The 17,317-nt window shown below is 37.5% G+C and overlaps 1 long non-coding RNA gene and 1 pseudogene across 1 annotated transcript in view; both read right to left on the bottom strand.

The window, feature by feature from the left end:
- The window catches only part of LOC114902575, a 34,943-nt gene that overhangs the window by 12,102 nt on the left and 5,524 nt on the right, over nt 1-17,317 (bottom strand). Inside the window, exon 3 of the long non-coding RNA XR_003795543.1 lies at nt 16,868-16,928. This is a non-coding gene — a long non-coding RNA (uncharacterized LOC114902575). The remainder of the gene's footprint in view (nt 1-16,867; nt 16,929-17,317) is intronic.
- Nucleotides 12,489-13,980, bottom strand: LOC114902570 (annotated as a pseudogene).

Below are 17,317 nucleotides of genomic sequence, written 5' to 3'. Positions count from 1 at the left end.
TATTTTGTCTACCAGAGACCCACTTCAGACCTCGGGACACATACAGACTGAAAGTGAGGGGATGGAAAAAGATATTCCATGCAAATGGAAATCAAAAGAAAGCTGGAGTAACTATACTCATATCAGATAAAATAGACTTTAAAATAAAGAATGTTACAAGAGACAAGGAAGGACACTACATAATGATCAAGGGATCAATCCAAGAAGAAGATACAACAATTATAAATATACATGCACCCAACAAAGGAGCACCTCAATACACAAGGCAACTGCTAACAGCTATAAAAGAGGAAATCGACAGTAACACAATAATAGTGGGAGACATTAACACCTCACTTACACCAAATAACAGATCATCCAAAATGAAAATAATTAAGGAAACAGAAGCTTTAAATGACACAATAGACCAAATAGATTTAATTGATATTTATAGGACATTCCAGCCAAAAACAAAAGATTACACTTTCTTCTCAAGTGGACATGGAACATTCTCCAGGATAGATCACATCTTGGGTCACAAATCAAGCCTCAGTAAATTTAAGAAAATTGAAATCATATCAAGCATCTTTTCTGACTGCAATTGATTAGAAATCAATTACAGGGAAAAAAATGTAAAAAACACAAACACATGGATGCCAAACAATACATTACTAAATAACCAAGAGATCACTGAAGAAATCAAAGAGGAAATCAAAAAATACTTAGAGACAAATGACACTGAAAACACACGATCCAAAACCTATGGTATGCAGCAAAAGCAGTTCTAAGAGGGAAGTTTATAGCTATACAAGCCTACCTCAAGAAACAAGAAAAATCTCAAGTAAACAATCTAACCTTACACCTAAAGGAACTAGAGAAAGAAGAACAAACAAAACCCAAAGTTAGCAGATGGAAAGAAATTATAAAGATCAGAGTAGAAATAAATGAAATAGAAACAAAGAAAACAATACCAAAGATCAATAAAGCTAAAATCTGGTTCTTTGAGAAGATAAACAAAATTGATAAACCATTAGCCGGACTCATCAAGAAAAAGAGGGAGAGGACTCAAATCAATAAAATTAGAAACTAAAAAGGAGAAGTTACAACACACACCACAAAAACACAAAGTATCCTAAAACCTACTACAAGCAACTCTATGCCAATAAAATGGACAACCTGGAAGAAATGAATAAATTCTTAGAAAGGTATAACCTTCCAAGACTGAACCAGGAAGATATAGAAAATATGAACAGACCAATCACAAGTAATGAAATTGAAACTGTGATTAAAAATCTTCCAACAAACAAAAGTCCAGGACCAGATGGCTTCACAGGTGAATTCTATCAAACATTTAGAGAAGAGCTAACACCAATACTTCTCAAACTCTTCCAAAAAATTGCAGCAGAAGGAACACTCCCAAACTCATTCTATGAGGCCACCATCACCCTGATAACAAAACCAGACAAAGATACTACAAAAAAAGAAAATTACAGACCAATATCACTGATGAATATAGATGTAAAAATCCTCAACAAAATACTAGCAAACAGAATCCAACAACACATTAAAAGGATCATACACCACGATCAAGTGGGATTTATCCCAGGGATGCAAGGATTCTTCAATATACGCAAATCAATCAATGTGATAAACCATATTAACAAATTGAAGAATAAAAACCATATGATCATGTCAATACATGTAGAAAAAGATTATGACAAAATTCAACACCCACTTATGATAAAAACTCTCCAGAAAGTGGGCATAGAGGGAACCTACCTCAACTTAATAAAGGCCATATACGACAAACCCACAGCAGACATCATTCTCAATGGTGAAAAACTGAAAGCATTTCCTCTAAGATCAGGAACAAAACAAGGATGTCCACTCTCACCACTATTATTCAACATAGTTTTGGAAGTCCTAGCCATGGGGGAGAAGAAAAAGAAATAAAAGGAATACACATTGGAAAAGAAGAAGTAAAACTGTCACTATTTGCAGATGACATGATACAATACATAGAAAATCCTAAAAATGCCACCAGAAAAATACTAGAGCTAATCAGTGAATTTGGTAAAGTTGCAGGATACAAAATTAATGCACAGAAATCTCTTGCATTCCTATACACTAATGATGAAAAATCTGAAAGAGAAATTATGGAAACACTCCCATTTACCATTGCAACAAAAAGAATAAAATACCTAGGAATAAACCTACCTAAGGAGACAAAAGACCTGTATTCAGAAAACTAGAAGACACTGATGAAAGAAATTAAAGATGATGCCAACAGATGGAGAGATATACCATGTTCTTGGATTGGAAGAATCAATATTGTGAAAATGACTATACTACTGAAAGCAATCTACAGATTCAATGCAATCTCTATCAAATTACCAGTGGCATTTTTCTTTTTTTTTTTTTTTTTGCGGTACATGGGCCCCTCACTGTCATGGCCTCTCCCGTTGCGGAGCACAGGCTCCAGACGCGCAGGCTCAGCGGCCATGTCTCACGGGCCCACTCACTCCGCAGCATGTGGGATCTTCCCGGACCAGGGCACAAACCCATGTCCCCTGCATCGGCAGGTGGACTGTCAACCACTGCACCACCAGGGAAGCCCATCCCAATGGCATTTTTTATGGAACTAGAACAAATCTTCTTAAAATTTGTATAGAGACACAAAGGACCCCGAATAGCCAAAGCAGTCTTGAGGAAAAAAAACAGAGCTGGAGGAATCAGACTCCCTGGCTTCAGACTATACTACAAAGCTATGGTAATCAAGACAATATGGTACTGGCACAAAAACAGAAATATAGATCAATGGAACAAGATAGAAAGCCCAGAGATAAACCCACGAACCTACGGTCAACTAATCTATGACAAAGGAGGGAAAGATATACAATGGAGAAAAAACAGTCTCTTCAATAAGTGGTGCTGGGAAAACTGGACAGCTACATGTAAAAGAATTAAATTAGAGCGCTCCCTAACACCATACACAAAAATAAACTCAAAATGGATTAGAGATCTAAATGTAAGACCGGACACTATAAAATTCTTAGAGGAAAACATAGGAAGAACACTCTTTGACATAGATCACAGCAAGATCTTTTTTGATCCACCTCCTAGAGTAATGGAAATAAAAACAAAAATAAACAAATGGGACCTAATGAAACTTCAAAACTTTTGCACAGCAAAGGAAACCATAAACAAGATGAAAAGGCAACCCTCAGAATGGGAGAAAACATTTGCAAACAAATCAACGGATAAAGGATTAACCTCCAAAATATATAAACAGTTCATGCAGCTCAAGATTAAAGAAACAAACAACCCAATCCAAACATGGGCAGAAGACCTAAATAGACATTTCTCCAAAGAAGACATACAGATGGCCAAGAAGCACGTGAAAAGCTGCTCAACGTCACTAATTATTAGAGAAATGCAAATAAAAACTACAATGAGGTATCACCTCACACCAGTTAGAATGGGCATCATCAGAAAATCTACAAACAACAAATTCTGGAGAGGGTGAAAAGGGAACCCTCTTGCACGGTTGGTGGGAATATAAATTGATACAGGCACTATGGAGAACAGTATGGAGGTTCCTTTAAAAACTAAAAATATAATTACCATATGATCCAGCAATCCCACCCTGGGCATAAACCCAGGGAAAACGATAATTCAAAAAGACACATGCACCCCAATGTTCACTGAAGCACTATTTACAATATCCAGGTCATGGAAGCAACCTAAATGCCCATCAACAGACGAATGGATAAAGGAGATGTGGTACATATATACAATGGAATATTACTCAGCCATAAAAAGGGACAAAATCGTGTCATTTGTTGAGACGTGGATGGATCTAGAGACTGTCATACAGAGTGAAGTCAGAAAGATTAAAACAAATATCGTATATTAATGCATGTATGTGGAACCTAGAAAAATGGTACAGATGAACCGGTTTGCAGGGCAGAAGTTGAGACACAGATGTAGCGAACAAACATATGGACACCAAGGGGGGAAAACCACGGTGGGGTAGGGATGATGGTGTGCTGAATTGGGCGATTGGGATTGACATGTATACACTGATGTGTATAAAATTGATGACTAATAAGAACCTGCAGTATAAATAAACAAACAAACAAACAACAAATACTAATCTTTCTTTGGGTTATTTGTATGGAAATATGTTAATATAAATGTTTCCGACATTACATGAAATTTCTATAAATCTTATATGTTCTGGTATAATGTTATGAGTCATAATTCTAGTTATTAATTTAAAATGTATATCTCAGAAATAACTAAATTTCCTTGTCAATTGCATTATTATGAACTTTCATCAAATCTTTAACCGTGGTCATTTTTAAGTCTTTTGTCATTTACAGACAGTTCTGGGTGTACTCTGAGGCTTTTGCAAAAATGTTCCTATGACAGGATTTCATTGACAAGGAATTCATGGAAAAGACTCTGACAAGTACAGGTTTCTGGTAACTGACTATACTGATGAACTGAATGAATAAGCATTTTCAGAACTCTAATGGAAAACTGATTAATTCATAAAAGTGCTAACAAAAGATCAAGATAAAAAAAATTAATTACATGGGGAAAAAAAGGAGGTAATGAAAATACTGAAGGAATTAAGAAAAGCTATCAACATAAATGTAGATTACTGTAAAAAGGAACTAGAAACTGTAAGGAGGAACCAAGAAAAATTAGAAAATTTGTTTGCTGAGACGAAAGCTGAGCTAAAGGCAATGAATACGCAGAAGATCAACTAAGTGATCTGGAAGATAGAATAATGTAAATCACCCAATGAAAAAAATGAAAACAATATAAGAGGCCTATGGGATAATATAAAGTGTGCCAATCTACACATAATAAGGATTTCAGAAGAATGAAAAAGAGAAAAGGGGATTGAAAATGTATTTGAAGAAATTATGACTGAAAACTTCCCAAACCTAAAGAAGGAGACAGATATCCAGACACAGGAAGCACAGAGTGTCCCAAACAAGATGAACCCAAACAGACCTGCACAAAGACACATTATAATAAAAATGGCAAGTTAAAGATAAAGAGGGTTCTAAAGGCAGCAGAGAAAAACAAAGAGTTAGTTACAATGGAACCCCCATAAGGGTATCACCTGATTTGTTTACAGAAAAACTGTGGGCCAGAAGGGTAGCAAGATATATTCAAAGTCTTGAAAGGGAAAAGTATGCAACCTAGAATACTCTACAAAGCAAGATTATCATTTAGAATAGAAGGAGAGATAAACAATTTCTCAGACCAGCAAAAACTAAAAAATACAGCAATACTAAACCTATCCTAAAAGAAATATTGAAAGGTCTTCTCTAAATAGAAAAGAAGCAAGAAGATATAGAAAAGAGGAAATCACAGTTGGAAAGTAAATCACTTAAATAAGCCAGTATACAGATCAAAAAGAAAAACTCTATTTGTGAAAGTGATGATAACAAAAGGAACAGCAAAAGGATAAACATAAAGATGTAAAAGAGGACATCAAAATCATAAAATGTGGAGGAGGAGAGTAAGAAAATGTAGATTTCTTTTTTTTTTAGAAGGTGTTTGAGCCTATATGAGTATCAGTCTAAAGTAAGCAGATATAGGAAGGAGTTAATATACTTGAAAAACAGGGTAACCACAAATCAAAAACATACAATAGATTCACAAAAACCAAAAAGAAGAGAAGCATAAAAGGAAATCATCAAACTGCACAAAAAAAAAGAAAAAGAAAGGGACAAAAAAGAAACAGAATCAACTGGAAAACAAGGTTTAAAATGGCAATAATTATCAATAATTACCTTAAATGTCAATGGACTAATGTTCCAATCAAAATACATAGAGGGGCAGACTGGATAAAAAAAACAAGAGCCTACAATATGCTGTCTACAAGAGACCCACTTTAGGGCAAAGGATACACATAGATTAAAAGTGAGGGGATGGAAAAAGATATTTCATGCAAAGGGAAATAACAAGAAAGCAGGGGTTGCAATATTCATGTCAGACAAAATAGACATTAAAACAAAGGCTGTAAAGAAATATGAAGGACACTATAAAATGATAAAAGGATCAATACAAGAAGAGGATTTTACACTCATCAACATATATGCACCTAATATAGGAGCAACAAAATACATAAAATGAATACTAACAGACATAAAAGGAGAAATTGTTGAGAATACAATAATAGTAGGAGACTTTAACAATGCACTCACATTAATGGACAGATCTTGTAGACCAAAAATCAGTAAGGCAACAGAGATCCTAAATGATACAATAGAAAAGTTAGACTTAATTGATATTTTTGGGACATTACATGTTAAAAAAACGGAATACACATTCTTTTCAAGCACACATGGAACATTCTCTAGGACTGACCACATACTAGGGCACAAAACAAACCTGAACAAAGTTAAGAGCATAGAAATTATTTCAAGCATCTTCTCTGACCACAACAGCATGAAACTAGAAATCTACCACAGGAAAAGAAATGAGAAAAAAACAATTACATGGAGACTAAATAATATGCTACTAAAAAATCAATGGGTCAACAAGGAAATCAAAAAGGAAATTTAAAAAAATACCTTCAGGTCTTCTCTGGTGGCACAGTGGTTAAGAATCAGCCTGCCAATGCAGGAGATATGGATTCAAGCCCTGGTCTGGGAAGATCCCACATGCTGTGGAGCAACTAAGCCTGTGCACCACATATACTGAGCCTGTGTTCTAGAGCCTGCGAGCCACAACTACCAAGCCCATGAGCCACAACTACTAAAGCCCGAATGCCTAGAGCCTGTGCTCTGCAACAAGAGAAGCCACCGCAATGAGAAGCCCACACACTGCAACAAAGAGTAGCCCTCACTCACCATGACTAGAGAAAGCCTGCATGCAGCAACAAAGACCAAAAATAAATAAATTTATTTTAAAAAATTACCTTGAGACAAATGACAATTGAAACACATCCATACAAAATCTATGGGATGCCGCAAAAGCAGTTCCTAGAGGGAAGTTCATAGTGGTACAAGCCTTCCTGAGAAAACAAGAAAAAATCATAAAAAACCTAACCTACCACCTATAATAATTAGAAAAAGAACAAACAAAATCTAAAGTCAGCAGAAGGAAGGAAATAATAAAGATCAGAGAGGAAATAAACAAAATAGAGATTTAAAAAACAATAGGAGGAACTTCCCTGGTGGTTCAGTGGTTAAGAATCTGCATACCAATGCAGGGGACACAGGTTTGATCCCTGGTCCAGGAAGATCCCACATGCAGTGGAGCAACTAAGCCCGTGCGCCACAACTACTGAAGTCGCGCCCTATAGCCCGTGTGTCACAACTGCTGAGCCCGCACACCACAACTACTGAAGCCTGTGTGCCTAGAGCCCATGCTCTGCAACAAGAGAAGCCACCACAATGAGAAGCCTGCACACCACAACAAAGAATAGCCCCCGCTCTCTGGAACTAGAGAAAGCCTGCACGCAGCAACAAAGACCCAACACAGCCAAAAAAAATTAAATAAAATAAATAAAAATTTTAAAAATCTGTTAAAAAAAATAGAAAAAAGTCAATAAAACCAAGAGCTGGTTCTTTCGAAGGGTAAACAAAATTAACAAACCTCGGGCTGGGCTCACCAAGAAGAAAAGAGACAGCACCCAAATAAACAAAATAAGAAATGAAAAAGGAGAAATATCAACCAATACCACAGAAATACAAAAAAGAATACTATGAACAATTATATGCCAATAAATTTGACAACCTAGAAGAAATGGACAACTTCATAGAAACATACAGCGCACCAAAATGAATCAAGAAGAAAGGGATAACTTGAACAGACAGATCACCAAAAGTGAAATACAATCTGTAATTAAACAAAAACAAACAACGAAGACAAAAACAAACTCCCTATAAGCAAAAGTCCAGGATTAGCTGGCATCACAAGTGAATTCTACCAAACATACAAAGAAGAGTTTTACCAATCTTTCTCAAACTCTTCCAAAAGACTGAAGAGGAGGGAATACTCCCAAAGATATTCTATGAAGCCACCATCACCCTGATACCAAAACCAGACAAAGATACCAGACAAAACCAGACAAAAATAAAAATAAAATTACAGGCCAATATCTTTGATGAATATAGATACAAAAATTCTCAACAAAATACTAGCAAACTGAATCCTACAACACATAAGAAAGATCATACATCACAACCATGTGGGATTCATCTCAAGTTTACAAGGATGGTTCAACATATGCAAATCAATCAATGTGATACACCACATCAACAAAAGAAACAACAAAACCACATGATCATCTCAATAGGTGCAGAGAAAGCATTTGAGAAAATTCAACATCCATTCATGATAAAAACTCTTTCCGAAGTGTGTATAGAGGAAACATACCTCAACATAATAAAAGCCATTTATGACAAGCCCACAGCCAATATAATACACAATGATGAAAAGCTGAAAGTGCTAAAATCTGGAACAAGACAAGGATGCCCCCTCTCACCACTTCTCTTCAACATACTATATTTAAAATAGATAACGAACAAGGACCTACTGTATATCACAGGGAACTCTGCTCAATATTCTGTAATAACCTAAATGGGAAAAGAATTTGAAAAAAATGGATACTTCTATATGTATAACTGAATCACTTTACTGTACTGAAACTAACACAACATTGTTAATCAACTATACTCCAATATAAAATAAAAACTAAAGGAAAAAAAAGGTCAGTCAGGTCTACTTGATCCAATGTGGTTTTCCTGTGTGAAACTCTAAAGCTGTGTTTTTGTTCCCCCTCACTGAAAAGACCATATGGCTTTCATTGTATAAAGATAGAATTTTATCCATCCATCTCTGTTTTAGCAGAAGTATAAACTCAATTACACTTGATAAAGATAAAAAGGAATCTTCAAATTGTCCATTACACAAAAATAAAATAAAGGACCCTTGTGCTGACTATTTAGCCCATGAACAGAAGTAAAGTGTCACGTACATTATGGCAATTTCTACAGATTACAGCTACCACGATTTTATGTGTTACACTTTATAGGGAAGTAGAATAAACAAAATTCCAACAATAACAAAAAGCACTTTGTTTCCCTCCATATTTCTTATTGAAATATTTGAAGTACAAAACTAGTTATGGCCTAAGAAGCCTTGTAATATTTGACAACACTAGTGACCACTGCTGAAAAGGTTTGAGATTTTTTTAAACAAACAATCAAGAATGGAATAATTTGATACTAATTTTATCACAATGAAGTTTTTAGTGAAGGATTCCTATTATCAGATTTTTTTCTAATTTGTTACTGCTGATAACACAAAGGTTAAAATAACAGAAAATAAAAATGAGCCGAAGAACCAAATAGACATTTCTCCAAAGAAGACATAAAGATGGCCAATAGGCACATGAAAAGATGCTCAACATTGCTACTTATTAGAGAAATGCAAGTCAAAACTACAATGAGGTACCACCTCACACTGGTCAGAATGGCCATCATTAAAAAGTCTACAAATAACAAATGATGGAGAGGGCATGGAGAAAAGGGAACCCTCCTACACTGTTGGTGGGAATGTAAATTGATACAGCCACTATGGAGAACAGTATGGAAGTTCCCTAAAAAAGTAAAAATAGAGTTGCTCTATGATCCAACAATCACACTCCTGGGCATATAACCAGACAAAACTAACTCAAAAAGATACATGCACCCTACATTCATAGCAGCACTATTCACAATAGCCAAGATATGGAAACAATCTAAATGTCTATCAACAGATGAAGGGATAAAGAAGATGTGGTATATAAATACAATGGAAAATTACTCAGCCATAAAAAAGAATGAAATAATGCCATTTGCATCTACATGGATGGACCTACAGATGATCATACCAAGTGAAATAAGTCAGAAAGAGAAAGACAAATACCATATGATATCATTTACATGTGGAATCTAAAATATGACACAAATGAACTTATCTATGAAACAGAATCAGACTCACAGACATAGAGAACAGGATTGTGATTGCCAAGGAGGAGTGGGGGTTAGAGAGGAATGGACTGGGAATTTGGGGTTAGTAGATGCAAACTATTACATATTGAATGGATAAACAACAAGGTCCTACTGTATAGCACAGGGAACCATATTCAATATCCTGGGATAAACCATAACGGAAAAGAACATAAAAAAGAATGTGTATATGTGTATTACTGAGTCACTTTGTTCTACAGCAGAAATTAACATAACGTTGTAAATCAACTATACTTCAATAAAAAATAAATAAGAACAAATCGGAAGGGAAGAGGTAAAATTGTCACTATATGCAGATGACATGACACTATACAGAAAACCCTAAAGACTACACACAAGAGCTACTAGAACTGATAAATGACTTCAGCAAGGTAGCAGGATACAGGATTAACATACAGAAATCTGTTGCACTTCTTTGTGCTAACAATGAAACATCAGAAGGGGAAAGTAAAAACAATCCCTTTTTTTTTTTTCAGTGCAGAAGCAAAGGAAAGCTTTATTTTTCGATCAAAGAATGGAGAAGTGCAAGCTTGAGCTCTCGAGGACACGCTTTTCCTGACAGGCCCATGGGTGGGGCTTCTTTATAGGATTCTGGTCTGCAGGGAGGGGGTGGAGTCCTTGCGGTCCTGCACATGCATAAAAACAATCCATTTTAAAATCACATCCCCTCCCCCAAAAAAAACAGAATACATAGGAATAAATCTGACCAAGGAGGTGAAAGACTTATATGCTGAGAACTATTAAACATTGATAAAGGAAATTGGAGATGATTCAAAGAAATGGAAAGATATGCCATGCTCTTGGATTGGAAGAATTCATATTGTTAAAATGGCCATATTACCCAAAGCAACCTACAGATTTAATGTGATCCCTATTAAATTACCCATGACATTTTTCACAGAAATAGAGCAAATAACCCTAAAATGTATATGAAACCACAAAAGACCCAGAATTGTCAAAGCAATCCTTAGGAAAAAGAACAAAGCTAGAGGCATAACCCTTCCAGACTTCAGACAATACCACAAAGCTACAGTAATAAAGACACATTTGTGTATTGGCACAAAAACAGACATATGGACCAATGGAACAGAATAAGAGCCCAGAAATAAACCCACACACCTACAGCCAATTAATCTTGGACATAGGAGGCAAGAACATACAATGGAGAAAAGACAGTCTCTTCAGCAAGTGGTGTTGGGAAAGCTGGACAGCCACATGTAAATCAATGGAGTTAGAACACACCCTCACACTCTACACAAAGATAAACACAAAATGTCTTAAAGACTTAAATATAGACATGACACCATAAAACTCCTCGAAGAGAACATAGGCAAAACATTCTCTGACATAAATCATACCAATGTTTTCTTAGGTCAATCTCCAAAGGCAATAGAAATTAAAGCAAAAATAAACAAATTGGGCCTAATCAAACTTATAAGCTTTTGCACAGCAAAGGAAATCATAAACAAAATGAAAAGACAACCTACAGAATGGGAGAAAATATTTGCAAATGATGCAACTGACAAGAGCTTAACTTCCAAAATATACAAACAGCTCATACAACTCAATAACAAAAAATCAAACAGTCCAGTCGAAAAATGGGTAGAAGACCTGAATAGATATTTCTCCAAAGAAAACATCCAGATGGCCAATGGGCACATGAAAAGATGCTCAACATTGCTAATTATTAGAGAAATGCAAATCAAAACTACAATGAGGTACCAACTCACACCGGTCAGAATGGCCATCATTAAGGGATCTACAAGCAGGAATTAACACAACGTTGTAAAACAATTATACTCCAATAAAGATGTTAAAAAGAAATCTACAAATAACAAATGCTGGAGAGGATGTGGAGAAAAGGGAACCCTCCTACACTGTCGGTGGGAATGTAGATTGGTGCAGCCACTATGGAAAACAGTATGGAGGCTCCATAAAAAACTAAAAATGGAGTTGCCATATGATCCTGCAATCCCACTCCTGGGCATGTATCCAAAGAAAATGCTAATTTGAAAAGATGCATACACCCCAATGTTTACAGCAGCACTACTGACAATAGTCAAGACATGGAAACAGTCTAAATATCCATCAGCAGATGAATGGATGAAGAAGATGTGGTATATAGATACAGATATAGATAAAATGGAATATTATTCAGCCATAAAAAAAGAATGAAATAATGCCATTTGCAGCAACATGGATGGACCTAGAGATTATCATACTATGTGAAGGAAGTCAGGCAGAAAAAGACAAATATCATGATATCACTTACATGTGGAATCTTAAAACTGATGTAAATGAACTTATTTCCAAAATGGAAACAGACTCACAGACATAGAAAACAAACTTATGGTTACCAAAGGGGAAAGTGGTTGGGGGGGGGGGAGGAGGATAAATTAGGAGTTTGGAATTAGCAGATACAAACTACTATATCTAAAATAGATCAACAACAAGGTCCTACTGTATAGCACAGGGAACTATATTCAATAACTTGGAATAAACTATAATGGAAAAGAAAAAATAATCACTCTTCATCAATTCAGGCAATTTGGGCACTCTAAAATACAATTTATGTAGGAAACTATACAGGTAAGATAGGATAAATCCTTAATTCTTTCCTTAAATGATGATTATCAGAGTATCAGCCTGGTACAGCAGTGACTTCCAAAGGTGACAGATGAGTTTTGAGGTTCTTTTTTCCTTTGGCTCTCTTCTTTTTTTTGTTCTTTATGAACTCATGGATTTTTTTTTTTTAAACTAGCTTCATTCACTTTATTTTTCCTATAGAAAACTATGTGGTGGCTACAGCTGGAGCCTGAATCCTCTGCACAGAAAATCTGGTGTGGGTCTTTACAAGATGGTCAGTGAATTCCTGATATGGAGACTTGGTGAACACCGTCTCTTTCCAGAGATCAGGAGTGAGATAACTGTAGGTCTTGGAAATGGCATCAAAAGTGGCCTTGGCCAAGTTGCCCAGCGTGGCAGTGCAGTCCCTGGCAGAGGTGTAGCAGTCGTCAATTCCAGCCACCATCAGTAGCTTCTTGGGCACAGGGGCTGAGACGATGCCAGTGCCCCTGGGGGCAGGGATGAGGCGCACCAGCGCAGAGCCTCAGCGGCCAGTCACCTTGCAGGGGACGGTACGGGGCTTGCCAATCTTGTTCCCCCAGTAGCCTCGTTGCACGGGGACGATGGAGAGCTTGGCCAGAATGATGGCCCCACTGATAGCAATGGCTACTTCCTTAGAGCACGTCACACCCAAACCAACACGTCCGTTGTAATCCCCGATGGCGACAAATGCCTTGAACCTGGTCCGCTGGCCAACATGGGTCTGCTTTTGCACAGGCATGACCTTCAAAACCTCCTCCATGAGGGATGACCCCAAGAAAAATCAGTGATCTCAGATTCCTTGATGGGCAAAGAAAAGAGACAGATCTCCTCCAGGGACTTGATCTTCACGCCCCTGACAAGGCGGCCCAGCTTGGTGACGGGGAGCCACTCGTTGTCCCCAGCCTTGCCTCCGCGAGCTCCGCGGCCTCGGCCCCGGCCGCGACCCCGGCCGCGGCCCCGGACACCGCTGCAGAAGCCTGCGCGGAAGCCATCGCGGCCTCCCATTCCAGGGACCCCGGGGCCTTCCGTAGCACCGGCGGCATCTGCCATTTGGTGCTTTTACGGAAAAAAAGCAATGAACTCATGGATTTTTTATATTTTCCACATGTTTCAACAATTGTAGTCATTATTCTTTTTTGGCTGCTCAACGTATCGCGTCTTTAGGCAGTGGGCGCCCTTTAGAACGGCTGCTGTGTCCCTTTGGCGTGTCCTCAGACGTCTTTGGGAGCTTCCTCTCCTTTGGGCAGAACAGGAAGTCCCAAGCTCACCTGAGCTTTTCCTGACCCAGACCCAGAATCAGGCATTTCTCCAAGGAGTCATAGTTTCTTTTAGTGGGGGAAATTTCCCATTTTTTCTACTCTAAAATACTTACATTTCAAAATGAAGCTGAATTTAACTACATTATCAAGTTGAAAATCAACTTATTTCAAAGACTAAAAACCCACTTACGTGCTGCTCACGAAAGACATTTTAATGAATATCACCAGGCACACACAAGTAAGATTATCAAAGCACTTTGGGCATTTCCTCACTGGTTCTGCAATATTCCCGTTAAGTTGGTACAAGATAGTTTATCCCCATCTAACAAGGTGAGCTGAATAGAAAAGCAGAAACTTAATTGTACAGAATATTAGAGGCATGTAAACCTTAAGGCAACAGTTATGTTCTCACTATTAACAAAAACCTAGTCAAGACTTTAAAGAAATTGTACAAAGCAGTCCAAAAACTATTATGCAAATGATACTAACCAGCAGTTATTTAATTAAATGTTAGTTAAGTAACTTAAAAGAAGTGTTTTGATCATAATTTAAAATTTTTATTTCACATAAAAATAGATAAGGATTAGCCAGGGATGTAATGTACTGGCTAGAGCAAACACTTATTTGGTCAGTAAATATTTATGTGCCTAGAAACATGAGATACTAACATTTAGTCTTTTGGGCTGTGACGTTTTAAATTAATTTTTAGAGATAGGATACTTTTCCTGTGACTTTAAATCAATCACAATTGAACTATTCCACAACTGTCAAAGGTAGGATTACAGTATCATGATCTCTTCAAAAGACTTAGACATATGAAGAGGAGATTGGCCTAATTTCCCAAGATATCAAATCCCTTGAGGTCCTTGGCATTTGAGAGTCCCTTGTTTTACACTGTGGTTTGGGTCAGGTTTCAAGTTATAAATCTGGGTTATTCTTATTTTGGTTGCCAACTTGTCATTATCACCATCCTAACCAGCCCCAGCCACCTCATTGTCAGGCATCTATTGTACCAAAGAGTAAATGTGAACCAAACGTATTCCTCCCCGAGGGCTCTCTCTGGATGAATGGCCCAGGAGACTTCTAATAGGACAGTTTCACTATTGGATTCTGCCTCTTTGTGAGCAAATGCCTTGTCACCAGAGCTGTTACTCTTCACTGTTACTTTTCAGCTTCTTCAGGTCACAGGGCACCGTTGTGGAAAGAGCTCTGTTCTAGAAAGCAAGCATCCTAGGTTCCCTTGAAGCCCCTCTGTGAACCACTGTGTGTGATGCTGTGCAAGTCTCTGACCCTCAGTCAATCTCAGATTCCTCATCTCAAGATGATCTCTGAGGGTCATGTTGACTCCAACTTTTTCCCAATTAAAGTTACACACGTGTCTCCAAATTCCACGTTGGCAAAGAGAAATACGCTCAAGGTTAGATCCAGGCTACTTCATTTGCTTCACTGCACTTTGGTTCTTTTTAGCTGGTACAAACTCAATCAATACAATGAAGTGGAGAATTTAGGAAACCAGGTGAAAAAAACCCAAACAAACAGTAATTGAGGACTTAGACACCATCATCAACAACTTGACTGTTTCAAAATAGATGGGTTGACAAATAGGATTGACTGAATTCACCAGAAGATAATCCAATTCCTCACTTAACTTCTTTGCTGAGACACTGTCTCGCTTCAAAGTAACCTGAATGATGTAAGCCTATAATGCCTCCTCCTGGTTATGGTTATGCCCTTGGAGGCCGTGTAGCAAAACAGTAAAGAGCATGTGCTCTGGAGTTAAAGTAGCTAGATATAAATCTTATTCTATCACTAATTAGCTACGTAACTGTAGGCAAGTTACTTAACCTCTCTTTGCCTCAATTTCCTTATCTATCAAACATGGTTAGTAAAAGTACCTCCCTCATAAGTAAATACATTTAAGTTCTTAGATACTGCTTGGTACAGCCTGAGCCCTCAGTAAATATGAGCTAGTATACATCAAACCAAGCTACCATTCCTGACCAAAAAAAGAATTTTGATTTCCTTCAGCATATCACCATCACCCTTCATCACCCACCACCAAAAGCTCATGAGCCACTACATTTTTTACAGATCACACAGCACCTGTGGGGACACAAATTTTCAAGGCAGTCCAATAGAGAAACCATAACTTCCAAATATTTCTGGAACACTTTCTTCAAGCGATTACCTATCTGGTTGCAAATCAATCAAACCCCTGCTGGACCAGGATTGCTCTCCTGAGAGCTGTACAAAAATTCTCTCTCCTGGCAGGGGAAGCAATCCACCTCTTTGGCATTTTTTTCCCTGAAAGGTCGTATCTACTTGTGGTCTTAGACTTACGCTGAAATGTGTAAGTCTCCCTTTCAACAAGATTCTTCAGCCCACGCCTCCTATACCACAGACCTCAGCAGCTCTCACTTCTAATACTCACAACCAAAGACTTGAACAGAGATTGAGCACTTCCTGTCCCCATGATTGCTGCAACCAGTATACTATTTTCATAAGAAAAATTTATAAATGGGTTTCATTAAATGCAAAATTTCCCCTAAATTCCTTCATGTATGCCGAATGTGGGAAGAAAATGAAAGTTACCTTCAGAAAAGTACTTTTTTTCCTTTTCTGCCATGAGGACTAGTCAGAGTAGCTTGAAACCCTAAGAACATGCGTGAGACTTATTTGCTTGTCAATTACAAATAGATTCACATTTATAGTTCCATAGATCACTCTGGAAGTTGCCCAGCAGCTTTCAGAAAAACAATTTCTCAGGTGCTTACATGACATGATTGAGGCAAAATGGATTTTTCTACCCAAAATGTAAATTAATTCTGGTTCACATATTGAAGTGTGTATTTTGGTAAATATATAATATGATACTGTATCCTTCTTAGCTAGCTGTAAGCAGGAGACAGTGGATTAATTCACAAACTTGGAAACTTTGCCTGGATTACAGCTGAGCAAAAAAAAATGTTTTCTTACCTCAGAAACCAGCAGACAAACATGCTTAGGAGAGGAGTGTCAGGGGAATGCGTTAGGAGGCCTGTGGGGAAAGAGAAGAGAAAAATTACTACCATACACCTTTTTATTAACACTCTATTTAATAAATTTCACTTGCTTTTCCCCTTCAAATTAAAAGGCTTTTCCAGTTAGAACATTCCGGCCTAACATTAAGGAAAACATTGCCTTTAGCAGAAAGAAAAGAGCTACCGTCAGCTTCACATCAACCGTGAAAGGGAAAATTTTTCCAGTTGTAAAACTACAAACTGCTCTTCAATAATATCATCCATCATGATAGCAACGACAGCCGTGAGGGAGGTTGCTGGCGCCCCACCCACTACCACCTGGAGCGCCCCTCCCCCCCAGCTGCTGTGTTAAAGGATGATTAAGGAAAACAATGTCAGTGACACAAACAACGTCATGACGCAGCCA

This window comes from Monodon monoceros, unplaced genomic scaffold, assembly GCF_005190385.1.
Source record: "Monodon monoceros isolate NGI ecotype Baffin Bay Population unplaced genomic scaffold, NGI_Narwhal_1 Super_Scaffold_20, whole genome shotgun sequence".
In the NCBI taxonomy this organism is placed as follows: Eukaryota; Metazoa; Chordata; class Mammalia; order Artiodactyla; family Monodontidae; genus Monodon; species Monodon monoceros.
The sequence above is the reverse complement of the archived record's forward strand: the minus strand, read 5'-3'. Positions and strand labels throughout refer to the sequence as shown.